Genomic DNA, 18,204 nt, shown 5'->3' with positions numbered 1-18,204 from the left:
ATTCCATGAGAAATTCCATAATTTGGTATTTTGTTGATGGTGGTGAAAATGCTGTCTCAGGAGCCGCTCCAGAATCTCCCATACGTGTTTGGGTTGAGATCTGGTGATTGAGCCATGGAATATGGTTTACATGCTCATCAAACCATTCAGTGACCACTCTTGCCCTGTGAGTAGGAGCATTGTCATCCTATGGCGGCATAGCCATGGTAGACAAAATAATGGCCTGCCCAGCATTTTTATACGTGACCCTAAGCATGATGGGATGTTAATTGCTTAATTAACTCAAGAACCACACCTGTGTGGAAGCACCTGCTTTCAATATCCTTTGTATCCATAATTTACTCAAGTGTTTGCATGATGTTGGCAGTCACCTGTATTTGATAAGAGGTGTAGTGCATATGGCTAAATGCTATCAGCTCACTGTCTCTGTCTGAGAGGAACAAGACAACAGCTGGACTGGGCAACAACAAGCAATATTTCTGTCGACTTTCCTTTCAGTCTGCAAGCTGTTAGTGATCTAAACAGCTAGACTAAAATAAATGTTGTTTACCTCCTCCTCCGCAGTTTCTTCTTCAACTGTAACCTCAGGAGCATCAGGGACGCTGGCAACGCTGGTTACAGGAGCAGGTGGTTCTGGTGTTGCAGTCTGGGCCTCCTCTGGACCTTAGCGGTTAATTACAATTTCATTATACTGTATATTAGATTTCATTCACCATTGATATGTGCATCTTGATTCAATTACTTGACACATGTTGACACAGCGTCTTGACACAGCGTCTTGGTACAGATACAGCTTGGTACAGTGTCTTGATACATCTTGGTACAGTGTCTTGTCATACCTGTTATATCAGCGACCTCCGGTGCTGCTGTGGTTGTGGCTGCTACCATTCTGCAGGTGAAAGAGGATAAAATACACATAAGTAACTATGAAAAATAATATGTAGGGTATGTTTTCAGGTTTGTACCTGATGAGAATATTTGTTATTTTATGTACAACAAAAAGGCCTGCAACAAAAAATGCAAGATAAAAAAATATATATATATTTTTTTTATTTAAAAATCTTTCCACATTAGCCCAGCATTGAATGATTAAGCTAATGGTTTGTAAAAAACAGCACTTGAAAACACACACAGTGCCTTTGGAAAGTATTCAGAACCCTTGACTTTTCCCAAATTTGTTATGTTACATCCTTATTCTAAAATGGATTAAATAAAAAAAATACTCAGCAATCCACACACAATACCCCATAATGGAAAAGTGAAAACAGGTTTTTAGAAATGTTTGCTAATTTATAAAAAATAAAAAACAGAAATACTTTATTTACATAAGTGTTCAGCCCCTTTGCTATGAGACAAAATGAAGCTCAGGTGCATCCTCTTCCATTGATCATCCTTGAGATCTGTCGACAACTTTATTGGAGTCCACCTGTGGTAAATTCAATTGATTGGACATGATTTGGAAAGGCACACACCTGTCTATATAAGGTCCCACAGTTGATAGTGCATGTCAGAGCATAAACCAAGGCATGGGGTTGTAGGAATTGTCCATAGAGCTCCAAGACAGGATTGTGTCGAGGAACAGATCTGGGGAAGGGTACCAAAGCATTTCTGCAGCATTGAAGGTCCACAAGAACACAGTGGCCTCCATCATTCTTAAATGGAAGAAGTTTGGAACCACAAAGACTCTTCCTAAAGCTGGCCATCTGGCCAAACTGAGCAATTGGGGGAGAAGGGCCTTGGTCAGGGAGGTGACCAAGAACCTGATGGTCACTCTGACAGAGCTCCAGAGTTCCTCTGTGGAGATGGGAGAACCTTCCAGAAGGACAACCATCTCTGCAGCACTCCACCAATCAGGCCGTTATGGTAGGGTGGCCAGATGGAAGCCACTCAGTAAAAGGCGCATGACAACCCGCTTGGAGTTCACCAAAAGGCACCCAAAGGACTCTCAGACCATGAGAAACAAGATTCTCTGGTCTGATGAAACCAAGATTGAACTCTTTGGCCTGAATGGCAAGTGTCATGTCTGGAGGAAACCTGGCACCACCCCTACGGTGAAGCATGGTGGTAGCAGTATCATGCTGTGGGGATGTTTTTCAGAGGCAGGGACAGGGAGACTAGTCAGGCAAAGATAAACCGAGCGAAGTAGAGAGATCCTTAATGAAAACCTGCTACAGAGCGCTCAGTCCCTCAGCCTAGGGCGAGAGTTCACCTTCCAACAGGACAAAGTCCCTAAGCACACAGCCAAGACAATGCAGGAGTGGCTTTGGGACAAGTCTCTGAATGTTCTTGAGTGGCCCAGCCACAGCCCGGACTTGAACCGATCTAACATCTCTGGAGACATCTGAAAATAGCTGTGCTGCAACGCTCCCCATCCAACCTGACAGAGCTTGAGAGGATCTGCAGAGAAGAATGGGAGAAACTCCCCAAATACAGGTGTGCCAAGCTTGTAGCATCATACCCAAGAAGACTTGATGCTGTAATCACTGCCAAAGTTGCTTCAAAAAGTACTGAGTAAAGGGTCTGAATACTTATGTAAATGTTATATTTCAGTTTATTTTTAATACATTTGCAAAAATTACTAAACTTGTTTTTGCTATTTCATTATGGGTTATTGTGTGTAGATTGATGAGGGGGAAAAACAACAATTTAATAATAAGGCTGTAAAGTATCAATGTGGAAAAAGTCAAGGGGATTGAATACTTTCCGAAGGCACTTTATCCTCTAATTACTTTACAAGATCAGTACCATGGCAATGCACAAGCTCTCCACCTGTCTAAGATTAGACTGCCTATCAACCAGCAGTAGAATATGGAAGAGTGCATGTACAGTATACCTAAGATGATTATATATATTGTAACTACCTGAGGACATACTTGATGGTAGTACTAATGTCTTTACCTATGACTTTCTTTCTCAGTGGCTGCTGCTGCCTAGTTACAATCAATGTCAGCTTGACATATTCTAATAAAGAACTGCATAAGTTAGTTTAATTTCTTGTTAATTTACTGTTCATGTACCATCTCGCCTGACTTCATTATCATAATTTCAGTGCCAATTGCGATCATGCATGTTCAGTGTCTAAGATGTGTAACTGATTCCTTCATATCTCAAGAGCCACTCTACCATTGAGTGTCCATAACCAGCCATTATACACTTAGAGAGAGGGCATTATGTGGCAGGTCAACTACAAAGCCTGACTCAAGAGGGCTGCACCGTGTGTGAGAAAGCAGTGCTCCTTGACAACTATCAGCAGACAGCAGGCTGCATAAGGTACTGTCTCTAATCCTTACCTAGTCGACTGCCTCTCATCTCCCAGGTTCATCTTCTGTGAGAGCACAATCACAATCATAACATGAATCACACACATCAATTCAAACCAATAACATAACACTTCAACACTGTGTAGCATGTAAGGTACCACTGAAACATGCACTTGGGAGTGCTGTCTGTTAATATATAGTATATGCATGTTATACCCTCATAGGAATGTAAAATAACCAAATTGACTAGACCAGATTGATGGGTGCTGTTTTGTGTGTTAATGGGAGCAATATAATGTGGATATTTTTTCCCTCCCCTCAAGAGACTGATATGTAATAATTACATGTCAACAGGTTTGAATAAAGAGGGGAAAGAAACGTAATCAACAACTGCTTTCCCTATAGCTATTGCGCAAGAAACAATGCTGTTGTTTCCTGAGGAAAACGGCAGAAATAAATGGATTTCACATGATATCATAAATTCACCCATTGGCATTTAAATATACATTTTTATCCCTCCCCCAACATAAAAACGTGCACATGTTCATTCAAATAATGTAAGCAATTATTGGTATAACAGTTATGACACATAAAAGGGAGTTGTGTCGTTGGTTCCTCACCCTGTACACCATACTCATGTGCTCCTCTGAGTTGCTGAAGTTACTGGCCAGGTCAGAGAGGCACAGAGACTCATGTTGACATGTGTGAACCCAAGTTGTATATTCTGTAGGTCCAGGGATCCGGTCAAAGAAGATCCGGAAGGCCTCCCACACAGCCTCCTGACAAACTGACCAAAGACAGAACGGTGTTCCAGTGATAATGAAAGATCCTCAGCACAATAGATACAGATCCACATCAAGTCTGAGGGTAGGTCCCAAATAGCACTCCATTCCCTATATAGTTATTGGCCCTGGTCAAAAGTAGTGCACTATAAAGGGAATAGGGTGCCATTTGGGACATACACCAAGACCTCATCACGGAGTGATGGCATTGTCTCTAAGTACAAATAACTCTAAAACCCAGGAAATGATTTTCAGATACTTAAGGTTTCAATAGTAGAGACATAAATGCTGGCTTTACTTTCCAAGCGAAGACATGGATGATTCTCATGACAAACAACTTCATTTAGTCACGTACCCAGGCACACACTTCCTCCCTACACGCTTAGAAACCTTTTGGGACCCTTTTTTCTTCGGCTGTCCCCATAGGAGAACCCTTTTTGGTTACAGTTAGAACCCCTTTTTGGTTCTAAGCAGAACACTTTTGGGTTCCATGTAGAACCGTCAGTTACGCAATGTGACCCTCCACTCCTTCAAAATAAAATAAACAAAATGTGATACAATGGGTAATTAGCAGAATAATCTAAATGCATCTGCATTGGCTACAAATAAAATGTGCAGCAATGTTGAAATTAATTCAAGACTATTGCTGCCATCATTCAGTTTGTTCTCATCCTTCAAACAACCCATGTTGAGACTTTAAACACGACAAGTGTGTATGTAGAATAATGTTCTGATGAAAAGGTGAAAGTTTGATCTTTAATATTTTTTACAAAACCTGTGGGGAAAATGTTTCATGTCAATTCCCAAAAGTGTGCTATCATGTTTTTTTAGTTTGTTTAGGCTGGGAACATGTCCCAAATGGCACCCTATTTCCAGGGAATATTGCATGTTGCTTGCCTCAGGGTGAAGCTGTGATATTTCTCCCTACCTCTTTAATCAAAGGGACTCTGGATGATGTGTTATTCTGCTGCACTGTCTTCAATTCTCTTCACTGTCTAGACTCTATACTCAACACCTGCTTCTCACTGGTGCACACCTGGATAAGTCACAGGTACTGCTATGTTTACTTCAATGGTCCACATTCTATACTTATGGTCATATAGTGTATGGACACCAGCTCGACGAACATCTCATTCCATAATCATGGGCATTAATGTGGAGTTGGTCCCACCTTTGCTGGTATAACAGCCTCCACTCTTCTGGGAAAGCTTTCCACTAGATGTTGGAACATTGCTGCGGGGACTTGCTTTCATTCAGCCACAAGTGCATTAGTGAGGTCGGGCACTGATGTTGGGCGATTATGCCTGGCTCGCAGTTGCTGCTCCAATTCATCCCAAAGGTGTTTGATGGGGTTGAGGTCAGGGCTCTGTGCAGGCCAGTCAAGTTCTACCACAGCGATCATGACAAACCATTTCTGTATGGACCTTGCTTTGTGCACGAGGGTATTGTCATGCTGAAACAGGAAAGGACCTTCCCCAAACTGTTGCCACAAAGTTAGAATCACAGAATCATCTAGAATGTCACTGTATGCTGTAGCGTTTCCCTTCACTGGAACTAGGGAGCCTAGCCCGAACCATGAAAAACAGCCCCAGACCATTATTCCTCCTCCACCAAACTTTACAGTTGGCAATATGCATTTGGGCAGGTAGCGTTCACCTGGCATCCGTCAAACCCAGATTAGTCCGTGGGACTGCCAGATGGTGGAGCGTGATTCATCACTCCAGAGAACGTGTTTCCCCTGCGCCAAAGTCCAATGGCGGCGAGTTTTACACCACTCCAGTCGACACTTGGCATTGCTTATAGCGATCTTAGGCTTGTGTGCAGCTGCTCGCCATGGAAACCTATTTCATTAACCTCCCGACGAACAGTTATTGTGCTGACGTTGCTTCCCTAAGCAGTTTGGAACTCTGTAGTGAGTGTTGCAACCGAGGACAGACGATTTTTACTCGCTACGTGCTCCAGCAATTGCCGGTCCCGTTCTGTGAGCTTGTGTGGCCTACCACTTCGTGGCTGAGCCGTTGTTGCTCCTAGACATTTCCCCTTCACAATAACAGCACTTACAGTTTACCGGGGCAGCTCTAGCAAGGCAGAAATTTGACGAACTGACTTGTTAGAAAAGGTGGCATCCTACGACGGTGCCATGTTGAAAGTCACTAAGCTCTTCAGTAAGGCCATTCTACTGCCAATGTTTGTCTATGAAGATTGCATACACCTGTCAGCAATGGGTGTGGCTGAAATAGCCGAATCCACTAATTTGAAGGGGTGTCCACATGCTTTTGTATATATAGTGTATTTAAACATTTCTAACTGGTGCACAGCACAATTTTCACTATTTAGTTTGAGTAGAGGCTATGAATGCCATGCCCCAGGCGAGGCCTCACCTCATGACCTCTGTCGAGGGCAGAAGACCTAGATACTGAACATGTGGCACTGAAATAGCCAACAGAATAGCAATTGACTAACTATAATGAATGGGAGGCCTATACCTCTGAGCTTGTAGTAGGCTTGATGGCTGGCGATGACCTCATTGATGGTCTCCTGAGGACAGACTCTCACTCCAGAGTGAAAGACCGCTGACCTCTTTGTCCGATGCTTTTCTAGGTCAAATATCGTTCTGACATTAGAGTTTTGTTTGGTCGTTCTCAAAAGTTCAACCAAGTGCATAGAATTGATGGCTTCTGTTTCTGTCCCGATAACTCCTCTCTGCCAAGAGCCCCGATTATTCCTCTCTGCAAAAACATGATAAAAGGAAAAAGACATTGAAACCATGATATCTTCAAGATGTGTCAAATTGTATAGTGTACTGTATCATGTTTGAAAAGCCTGTTGAAAAGCCACTTTTTCCCTCATGGCTATCCTGAAATATATTAGTGTGTCATTGAATTCTATCAATGCATACAAATATGAATGTCTCTGGCTTCCATTTGGAACAGAATTACTTGTTTTGAATGATCTCTCAGCTGTGCGAGATGAGCATTCTACTGTAGTGGTGGGAGGGAAATTCAGGACAGCCATCATTCAAACCACTTATCAGCAGACAGTGATGTTTACAGGTGTAGGATTTTAATTTGATCACCCTGTTGATGGAGAACTGGCGCACACCTGTCACCATCGTTACCCGCACGTCATCAGACTCACGTGGACTCCGTCACTTCCTGATTACCTTCCCTAAATATGTCACTCCCTTTGATTCCTTCCCCAGGCGTCATTGTTTCAGTTTCATGTCTGTGTGTTGTTCGAGTCCGTTTATTTATTAAAACACTCACTCCCTGAACTTGCTTCCTGACTCTCAGTGCACATCGTTACAGAATGATGCCTCACCTAAGGGAAGTATCAGGGAGTGTTTTTTGTTTCGGTGGGATTGACGTCGTGTCCGGGAGCCGCTACAGGCTCTCATGCCTCAGACAGATCGCCAGGCTCCCCTGCCTCCGCTGTTTCATCAGGCTTCATGCCTCAGCCGGATCGGCAGCCGGATCGGCAGATTCCCATACCTCAGCCGGTCTGTCAGGTTCCCGCGCCCCAGCCGGCGACGTGTTTCGGCGCATCAGTAGGGGTCACCGGGCCGCTCCTGATCCCCGGGATTGTCATTTTGGTCAGCGTCTGTGGCACGTAGTGGAGGGGGTACTGTCATGTGTGCTCCCTCTCTGGCCTCTAGGTCACCAGGCTGCTCGTTATGGCACACACCTGTCACCATCGTTACCCGCACCTGCGCATTATCAGACTCACCTGTATTCCATCACTTCCCTGATTTCCTACCTTATATATGTCACTCCCTTTGGTTCCTTCCCCAGGCGTCATTGTTTCTGTTTCATGTCTGTGTGCTGTTTGAGTTTCTTGCTTTGTATTATGTTCCGTTTATTTATTAAAGCACTCACTCCCTGAACTTGCTTCCTGACTCTCAGCGCATATTGTTACACATTAAATGTAATCCACATTATAATCACATTTTCTGTTGCTGATAGATTATTTTCCAGCTGTAGTAAACAGCTAAAAAAATTAAGATCCTACATCATATAACCATGAAGGAACATGACCTTTTCAGATTTATACTTGTCACCAAGGAAACAGAGACCACCATAGTCCTAATTTAGATGTCAGTACATTTGCATGCCATATACAGAGAAAGAGGATCCATGAGAATCAAAATTATTCTGAAAATAATTATTGGTGCATGGGTGCACATCTGAAATTGAGTCGCTTAAGTCATCGCAGAAAATGACGTTTAATTCATTGCTTCTGTCCTACCGTAAATATTTACAGCTTGAGCAATTCTCAAAGACCTTGAAACAGTGTTTCGTTCTGTGCGTTTATTTAATCCTACAAGAAAACCTGTTCATAACAACCAAAAATAGTAGCCAGTTCGTGTAGATATCAAGTTGTGGGTAATGCCATGGTCCACAATCTATTTGCCTACTTAATGAGTCATTTCTGATTTTATACCGTAGAACCACGATCACTGCACAATCAAACTATAAAGAACAAGCATTCCTTCAACTGTAGCTACATTTATTTAACTAGCCATTCAATCTGACCCTTTGTGTGTCTCTAGCCAGTTGTGTCTTACAAGTCATTTTCACGTCACCAAGTTATTGCCAGCTTGTGTGCAACTACAACGAGTCTGACACCATCAATGAGGGATGAACCCATGCCAAAAGTTCAAACAAGTTGGAGGTTGTGACAAATGCAAGGAGATCACTCTCCTGGTAAAGCTCATCAGCATCAGCATGGTAGGTACTGTATAGGAGATACTGCATAAGAGATTCTGCAGCCCTATAGGCAAATAACCTGTTGTTATGCCACCATTAGCAACATGCTGTCATCCTGGTTGAGGACTATATGGTATACATTACATTCGGGAAGGCATTCAGACACCTTCCCTTTTTCCACATTTTGTTACATTACAACCTTATTCTAAAATGGATTCAATAAAAAAGGTTCCTTATCAATCTACACACAATACTTCATAATGAAAAAGCGAAAACACGTTTTTAGAAATGTTTGCAAATTTAATTTACATAAAAAACATAAATATCTTGTTTACGTCTGCAGACCTTTTGCTATGAGACTCGAAATTGAGCTCAGGTGCATCTTGTCCATTGATCATCCTTGAGATGTTTCTACAATTTGCTTGGAGTCCATCTGTGGTAAATTCAATTGATTGGACGATTTGGAAAGGCACACACACACAAAAAACCAAGCCATGAGCTCGAAGGAATTGTCTGTAGACAGGGTTGTGTCGAGGCACAGATAAGGGGAAGGGTACCAACAAATGTCTGCAGCATTGAAGATACCCAATAACACAGTGGCCTCCATCATTGTTAAATGGAAGAAGTTTGGAACCACCAAGACTCTTCCTAGAGTTGGCCGCCCGGCCAAACTGAGCAATCGGGGGAGAAGGGCCTTTGTCAGGGAGGTGACCAAGAACCTGATGGTCACTCTGACAGAGGTCCAGAGTTCATCTGTGGAGATGGGAGAACCTTCCAGAAGAACGGAGGCTGAAGAGGCTGCTAAGGGGAGGATGGCGCATAATAATGGCCAGAACGTAGCAAATGGAATGGCATGTATGTATTTGATACCATTCCACTAATTCCATTCCGGCCTTTACCACAAGCCCGTCCTCCCCAATTAAGATGCCACCAACCTCCTGTGAAAGCTATGAACAGAATTTACATTTCGTAGCAGGTTAGGAGAACTTACCCAGCAGGTTAGGATAATTCACGTTGCAGGTTAGGAGAATTAAGTTAAGGTTAGGACAAATTATCCCCGAAATTACAAAAAAAGATTTTTATTATTTAATCCCATCCTGCCCGCCATATTCACCGCCATATGCTGGGATCCTGCCCGACATATTCACTCATTACAAGGTGCAGTAGCTCCTGAGTTTAATCAGAAGTTAGCGTAATCAGTAGGCCTACACACCAGAGCTTCAAAGGTAGCAATGGTAAAGATAAAAAGTGAATTTTCAATCATTCTGAAGCTTGGTTCAACCCAATTACCCTTAACGGAATCTTGCAGACTGCAGTTGTAAAGTTCCAAACACACATTGTGCATACTGTAAAATCATCTTTACTTTGGAACTGAAATTGTTCAACCTGCTGTATGAATGCTGTAACATTTTATATCTAAAGCAGCAAGATCCTATAAAAACAGGCTTAGTGTAGTGCCCTTCAGGTTTGAAGGTTTATGGCTCCCTGAACTAGAAGGAGCTTGAAGCTTACCTTTAATTCCTGTGGCTTGGAGAGTGAAGACGAATAGTGTAAGAACAAGGAATCCATATTTCCAAGGCATATTGAAACCAGTCTGTTTCCAAAGTTAGTAATAAACTCTGCACCTGGGCTTATTTTTTATCTCATGTGGTGCCCATGAATGCATTCACAGTCCTTTGGATCACTAAATATCTGGGTGTCGATTAGAGGAGGCTGGTCATATAGGCTAAGGCTTTAACTTGGTTTCCCCGCTGATGGTGAGAATTCGAGGGTGGCATCTGACAGACATGGCATGGAACTAGGCGAGCTCTCCTGGTCCAACTTGGGTGTGTGGATGCGCTCGAAGAGTGTCAGGGTAAAAGAAGCAGGTGCTGTTTCGGGAATAATCTACTGCTCAGACATAATCCGTTTTTACCCCATGGGCCCTACAGCGCCAGCGTCATCCTGTTAGGGGCTTTCTTTGTGGGAGCATCTGTTAACCAGTAACCTAACGTAGCAGGGTTAGAAGAAACACCTCAGTGGAGTTCCCACATCCGCTTTTCAGCGGAAAAGGAAGCTAGGTTAAATTACAGTAGCTGAATCCCTGAAAACCAGATGCATCCTGCTAAGGGTGGTCAACCAGGTACCTGTGAGTCATCTCTGCTTGCCCCCCCCCTGGCACTCCTGCCCACCTCATCCTCCACTCCGACTCCCAGCTTCACCTGAGACTGCCCACCCTCCAACCTCCTCATCCCACTATGTCACCCAGATCCTTACTGTCCTCTTAGCTTACTTGGTACCTAAACCATAGCAGCTTTTATTAAATCCTCCACAAGACAATGCACTTTGTTCCTCTGTGGGTATTACTGTATAGTACGCCAGACGGTGTTGTGTCTCCTCTAGGGGTTTAAATTGGGTGCTTTAGCAGTGGATTGCCATCTGCACTACTGTCAGATAGCAGGAGGGTTGCCAACAGCCGCTGTTATTGGTGTTTTATTTGCGTTCTTGCCGCTATAAAGCCCTCTCAGGATGAGTACCTATGAACTGTGATCTGTTTGATTCGGATGACTGGAGGAAAGTTGCAAGTAGTTATTTATGTCACTGACCAAATTACTGTATATATATGCCATTCAAAATGGCACCCAGTAGAAGGCACAGTTTATGCTCGTTGGTCCGAAGAATTGTGAAATTAATGACTGACTGACTGACTGAATGAATGAACACAATTATTCCACAATTGTGTGTGTGTGGTTGTAGCATTTAGGTTCCATTTAGCGCTGCTGTAACCACCTATTTCCGAGACTCCCTCCACAATTTGACATTTGTGTCGCTCCACGAAAAGAGTGCCTTTTGCATCCCTTCAATATTAAATGTATAAATTGTGCACTAATATTGAATTTTAAAAGCCTGTTATATTAAATGAAGTGCACTTTAGTATGGACCACGTGGAGAATTCATTAAATCTGTTTTTTATATGAATAAAGTCTTGCATTAGTGCAAAATATTAAGCATTTTGACATGTCCCTCCATAAAAAAAACACTTAATCCAAAAATGTCTCCCAGTTTTACCATTATTTTAAAGCCTTAGTTATTTTGTTGTTTTGACAAAGTAATTTCTAAAGATAATTATTTATTTGTGATTAGTTTAATTTACGTCTGTCACTCTTTTTTAAGGTCAACCCTGCTACGTGAACTGAACTTAATATGGTGAAACTATTCCTTTAAAAACATTTTTTTTAAAATAAATGTAATTTTTTTATTTGAACCTTTATTTAACTAGGCAAGGCAGTTAAGAACAAATTCTTATTTACAATGACGGCCTACCGGGGAACAGTGGGTTAACTGCCTTATTCAGGGACAAAACGACAGATTTTTACCTTGTCAGCTCGGGGATTCAATCCGGCAACCTGTTGGTTACTGGCCCAACGCTCTAACCACTAGGCTACCTGCCGCTAGGCTGCCTGCCACTAGGCTACCTGCCTATTGAACATCTAATAGTCAAATCATAGTGTAAATTATTTGTACATTTTCTGATGTTTTGTGGTGGAAAACTGGACGGGTCGAGTATAACAAGTCACCTGTTACCCATAGATAGACAGGCTAGAAATGTTTTGGCAATTACATTTTTTTGTGAATCTTGCATTCAATTGCCACTCCCTGTTGCACACAACAAGCTTCCATTTCCCCTGTTACAAGGGGATTCATGGCTCCCTCTTGCACACAACAAGCTTCCATTCCCTGTTACAAGGGGATTCATGGCTCCCTCTTGCACACAACAAGCTTCCATTTCCCCTGTTACAAGGGGATTCATGGCTCCCTCTTGCACACAACAAGCTTCCATTTCCCCTGTTACAAGGGGATTCATGGCTCCCTCTTGCACACAACACGCTTCCATTCTCCCTGTTACAAGGGGATTCATGGCTCCCTCTTGCACACAACAAGCTTCCATTCCCCCTGTTACAAGGGGATTCATGGCTCCCTCTTGCACACAACAAGCTTCCATTTCCCCTGTTACAAGGGGATTCATGGCTCCCTCTTGCACACAACAAGCTTCCATTCCCCCTGTTACAAGGGGATTCATGGCTCCCTCTTGCACACAACAAGCTTCCATTTCCCCTGTTACAAGGGGATTCATGGCTCCCTCTTGCACACAAGCTTCCATTCCCTGTTACAAGGGGATTCATGGCTCCCTCTTGCACACAACAAGCTTCCATTTCCCCTGTTACAAGGGGATTCATGGCTCCCTCTTGCACACAACAAGCTTCCATTTCCCCTGTTACAAGGGGATTCATGGCTCCCTCTTGCACACAACACGCTTCCATTCCCCCTGTTACAAGGGAATTCATGGCTCCCTCTTGCACACATCAAGCACCATTCCACCTGTTACTAGGGGCTTCATGGCTCCCTCTTGCACACAACAAGCTACCATTCCCCCTGTTACAAGGGGATTCATGGCTCCCTCTTGCACACAACAAGCTTCCATTTCCCCTGTTACAAGGGGATTCATGGCTCCCTCTTGCACACAACAAGCTTCCATTCCCCCTGTTACAAGGGGATTCATGGCTCCCTCTTGCACACAACAAGCTTCCATTTCCCCTGTTACAAGGGGATTCATGGCTCCCTCTTGCACACAAGCTTCCATTCCCTGTTACAAGGGGATTCATGGCTCCCTCTTGCACACAACAAGCTTCCATTTCCCCTGTTACAAGGGGATTCATGGCTCCCTCTTGCACACAACAAGCTTCCATTTCCCCTGTTACAAGGGGATTCATGGCTCCCTCTTGCACACAACACGCTTCCATTCCCCCTGTTACAAGGGAATTCATGGCTTCCTCTTGCACACATCAAGCACCATTCCACCTGTTACTAGGGGCTTCATGGCTCCCTCTTGCACACAACAAGCTACCATTCCCCCTGTTACAAGGGGATTCATGGCTCCCTCTTGCACACAACAAGCTTCCATTTCCCCTGTTACAAGGGCATTCATTGCTCCCTCTTGCACACAACAAGCTTCCATTCCCCCTGTTACAAGGGGATTCATGGCTCCCTCTTGCACACAACAAGCTTCCATTTCCCCTGTTACAAGGGGATTCATGGCTCCCTCTTGCACACAAGCTTCCATTCCCTGTTACAAGGGGATTCATGGCTCCCTCTTGCACACAACAAGCTTCCATTTCCCCTGTTACAAGGGGATTCATGGCTCCCTCTTGCACACAACAAGCTTCCATTTCCCCTGTTACAAGGGGATTCATGGCTCCCTCTTGCACACATCAAGCACCATTCCACCTGTTACTAGGGGCTTCATGGCTCCCTCTTGCACACAACAAGCTACCATTCCCCCTGTTACAAGGGGATTCATGGCTCCCTCTTGCACACAACAAGCTTCCATTCCCCCTGTTACAAGGGGATTCATGGCTCCCTCTTGCACACAACAAGCTTCCATTTCCCCTGTTACAAGGGAATTCATGGCTCCCTCTTGCACACAAGCTTCCATTCCCTGTTACAAGGGGATTCATGGCTCCCTCTTGCACACAACAAGCTTCCATTTCCCCTGTTACAAGGGGATTCATGGCTCCCTCTTGCACACAACAAGCTTCCATTTCCCCTGTTACAAGGGGATTCATGGCTCCCTCTTGCACACAACACGCTTCCATTCCCCCTGTTACAAGGGAATTCATGGCTCCCTCTTGCACACATCAAGCACCATTCCACCTGTTACTAGGGGCTTCATGGCTCCCTCTTGCACACAACAAGCTACCATTCCCCCTGTTACAAGGGGATTCATGGCTCCCTCTTGCACACAACAAGCTTCCATTTCCCCTGTTACAAGGGGATTCATGGCTCCCTCTTGCACACAAGCTTCCATTCCCTGTTACAAGGGGATTCATGGCTCCCTCTTGCACACAACAAGCTTCCATTTCCCCTGTTACAAGGGGATTCATGGCTCCCTCTTGCACACAACAAGCTTCCATTTCCCCTGTTACAAGGGGATTCATGGCTCCCTCTTGCACACAACACGCTTCCATTCCCCCTGTTACAAGGGAATTCATGGCTCCCTCTTGCACACATCAAGCACCATTCCACCTGTTACTAGGGGCTTCATGGCTCCCTCTTGCACACAACAAGCTACCATTCCCCCTGTTACAAGGGGATTCATGGCTCCCTCTTGCACACAACAAGCTTCCATTTGTCACGATCGTCTTTAGGTGAAAGAGAGGACCAAGGCGCAGCGTGATATAGATACATCTTTTTATTTGAAGAAGATGAAACGAACACGAAACTAATACAAACTAAACAAAACAACAAACGACCGTGAAGCTAACAAACGAAAGTGCAGACACAAGCTACTAACGTCAAACATAGACAATTACCCACAACCTACCTAATGCCTATGGCTGCCTTAAATATGGCTCCCAATCAGAGACAACGATAGACAGCTGTCTCTGATTGAGAACCAATCCAGGCAACCATAGACTTACATAAACACCTACACTGAACACAACCCCATGAACTCTACAAAACCCCCTATACAATACAAACACCCTAGACTAGACAAAAACACACAAACATCCCCCATGTCACACCCTGATCTAACTAAAATAATAAAGAAAACAAAGATAACTAAGGCCAGGGCGTGACACCATTCCCCCTGTTACAAGGGGATTCATGGCTTCCTCTTGCACACAACAAGCTTCCATTCCCCCTGTTACAAGGGGATTCATGGCTGATTTAAGGAACTTACCATTGCCATTTTTTGTATTTAATCTCTTGAGATGGGAAAATATATATTTTTATTAACCTCTAACGAGTCACAAACCCGGATCCGGGATCCCCCCATCAAAAAAGCTGACTAGCATAGCCTAGCCTAAAGCCACAGGGATATCATATAATAAAATGTTCATGAAATCACAAGTCCAAGACACCAAATGAAAGATACACATCTTGTGAATCCAGCCATCATTTCTGATTTTTAAAATGTTTTACAGGGAAGACACAATATGTATTTCTATTAGCTAACCACCATAGCAAAAGACACAACTTTTTTTTCCCACCATTTTTTTCCTGCATAGGTAGCTATCACAAATTCGACCAAATAAAGATATAAATAGTCACTAACCAAGAAACAACTTCATCAGATGACAGTCTGATAACATATTTATTGTATAGCATATGTTTTGTTCGAAAAATGTGTATATTTCAGGTATAAATCATAGTTTTACATTGCAGCCACCATCACAACTCTCACCAAAGCAACTAGAATAACTACAGAGAGCAACGTGAATTACCTAAATACTCATCATAAAACATTTATGAAAAATACACAGCGTACAGCAAATGAAAGACAAAGATCTTGTGAATCCAGCCAATATTTCAGATTCTTTAAGTGTTTTACAGCGAAAACACAATATAGCATTATATTAGCTTACTACAATAGCCAACCACACAGCAGCATTGATTCATGCACGTTAGCGATAGCGAATAAACCAGCAAAAGATATTACATTTTTCACTAACCTTCTCAAAACTTCATCAGATGACAGTCCTATAACATCATATTACACAATACATATATTGTTTGTTCGAAAATGTGCATATTTAGCGGCACAAATCGTGGTTATACAATGAGAATAGTAGCCAAGCTGCCAACAAAATGTCGGGAGAAATCTTGGGAGAGGCACCTAATCTAATCAATAACTAATCATAAACTTGACTAAAAAAATACAGGTTCAACAGCAAATGAAAGATACATTAGTTCTTAATGCAACCGCTGTGTTAGATTTTTAAAATTAACGTTACTACGACATACAGCGTGCGTTAAAGCGAGACCGCACCGAAATTAATGGCGGAATAGTAGTTTTACATTTTTCAACAGAACAACGAATTAACATCATAAATAGTTCTTACTTTTTGATGAGCTTCCATCAGAATCTTGTGCAAGTGGTCCTTTGTCCAGAATCATCGTTGCTCGGTTGTAGATTGACATCTTCAACTTAGGAATTAGCAGCAAACATTAGCTATGTGGCCCAGACGTGTCCAACTCTTCATAACGCAGCACAAAGAAATATCCGAAAATCGCAATATACTGATATAAACTGATAAAACTCGGTTTAAAATAACTACATTATGATGTCTTTAACACCTATATCGAATAAAATCAGAGCCGGATATATCTAAGGCCTATAACGAGAGCTTTTCAGAATGCCATCCTGAGGTCTGTCTTGCGCCATGACGAACGTTGAAAAGAGTGCACCCCACGTTCCAAGACCCTTTATATGGCCTCAGATCTGCCTAGCAACACCATTCCAATTCTCACTGCTTACTGACATCTAGGGGAAATCGTATGCAGTGCATGTCGACTCATAGATTACATGCAAATTAATAAACTGACCCTGGAACAGAGTGCCCGATTTCAGATTTCTCACTTCCTGACAGGAAGTTAACTGCAACTTGAGTTCTGTTTTACTCACAGATATAATTCAAACGGTTTTAGAAACTAGAGAGTGTTTTCTATCCAATAGCAATAATAATATGCATATTGTACTAGCAAGAATTGAGTACGAGGCAGTTTAATTTGGGAACGAATTTTTACAAAGTCGAAATGGCGCCCCCCTATTGACAAGAAGTTTTAAGTTGAATATGTGCTCTTTATGACTAATGCTAAAATTAGGTGAAATCAAACTTTTTGTGGAACCAAATTACACATCTCAAAAGGCACCGAATCGGTCGAACGACCCATTTAAAAATCAAATCAAAGTTTATTGGTCGTGTACACAGATTTGCAGATGTTATCGCAGGTGCAGCAAATGACTTGTGTTTCTAGCTCCAACAGTGCATTAATACCTAGCAATACAAAACAATACACACATAATCCAAAAAGTAAAAAGAAAGATATTAAGAAATATCACATTCCGGAATATAAATATACATTAATATTTTGGGGATTATTATATATATATATATATATATATATATACACTTCATGACCAAAAGTATGTGGACACCTGCTCGTCGAACATCTCATTCCAACATCATGGGTATTAATATGAAGTTAGCCCCCCCTTTGCTGCTATAATAAATAGCCTCCACTCCTCTGGGAAGGCTTTCCACTAGACGTTGGAACATTGCTGCGGTCTCGTCCTGTGAGCTTGTGTGGTCTACCACTTCGTGGCTGAGCCGTTGTTGCTCGTAGACATTTCCACTTCACAATATCAGCACTTACAGTTGACTATGTACTGTATATAGAGCAGCAGTCTCTAATGTGCAGGGTAGAGTACTGGGTGGTAGTAACAGTGACTAAGGTTCAGGGCAGGGTACTGGGTGGAGGCCGGCTAGTGGTTACTATTTAACAGTCTGACGGCCTTGAGATAAAATCTCTATCAGTCTCTCTGTCCCAGTTTTCATGCACCTGTACTTTCTCCAGTGGTGGGCCGTCAGGGCCTGCAAGGCCTTCTCTGCTGGCCTAAACATCATCAGAATA

Source organism: Salvelinus namaycush, chromosome 29 (assembly GCF_016432855.1).
Source record: "Salvelinus namaycush isolate Seneca chromosome 29, SaNama_1.0, whole genome shotgun sequence".
NCBI lineage: Eukaryota > Metazoa > Chordata > Actinopteri > Salmoniformes > Salmonidae > Salvelinus > Salvelinus namaycush.
This window is presented reverse-complemented; position numbering follows the sequence as displayed.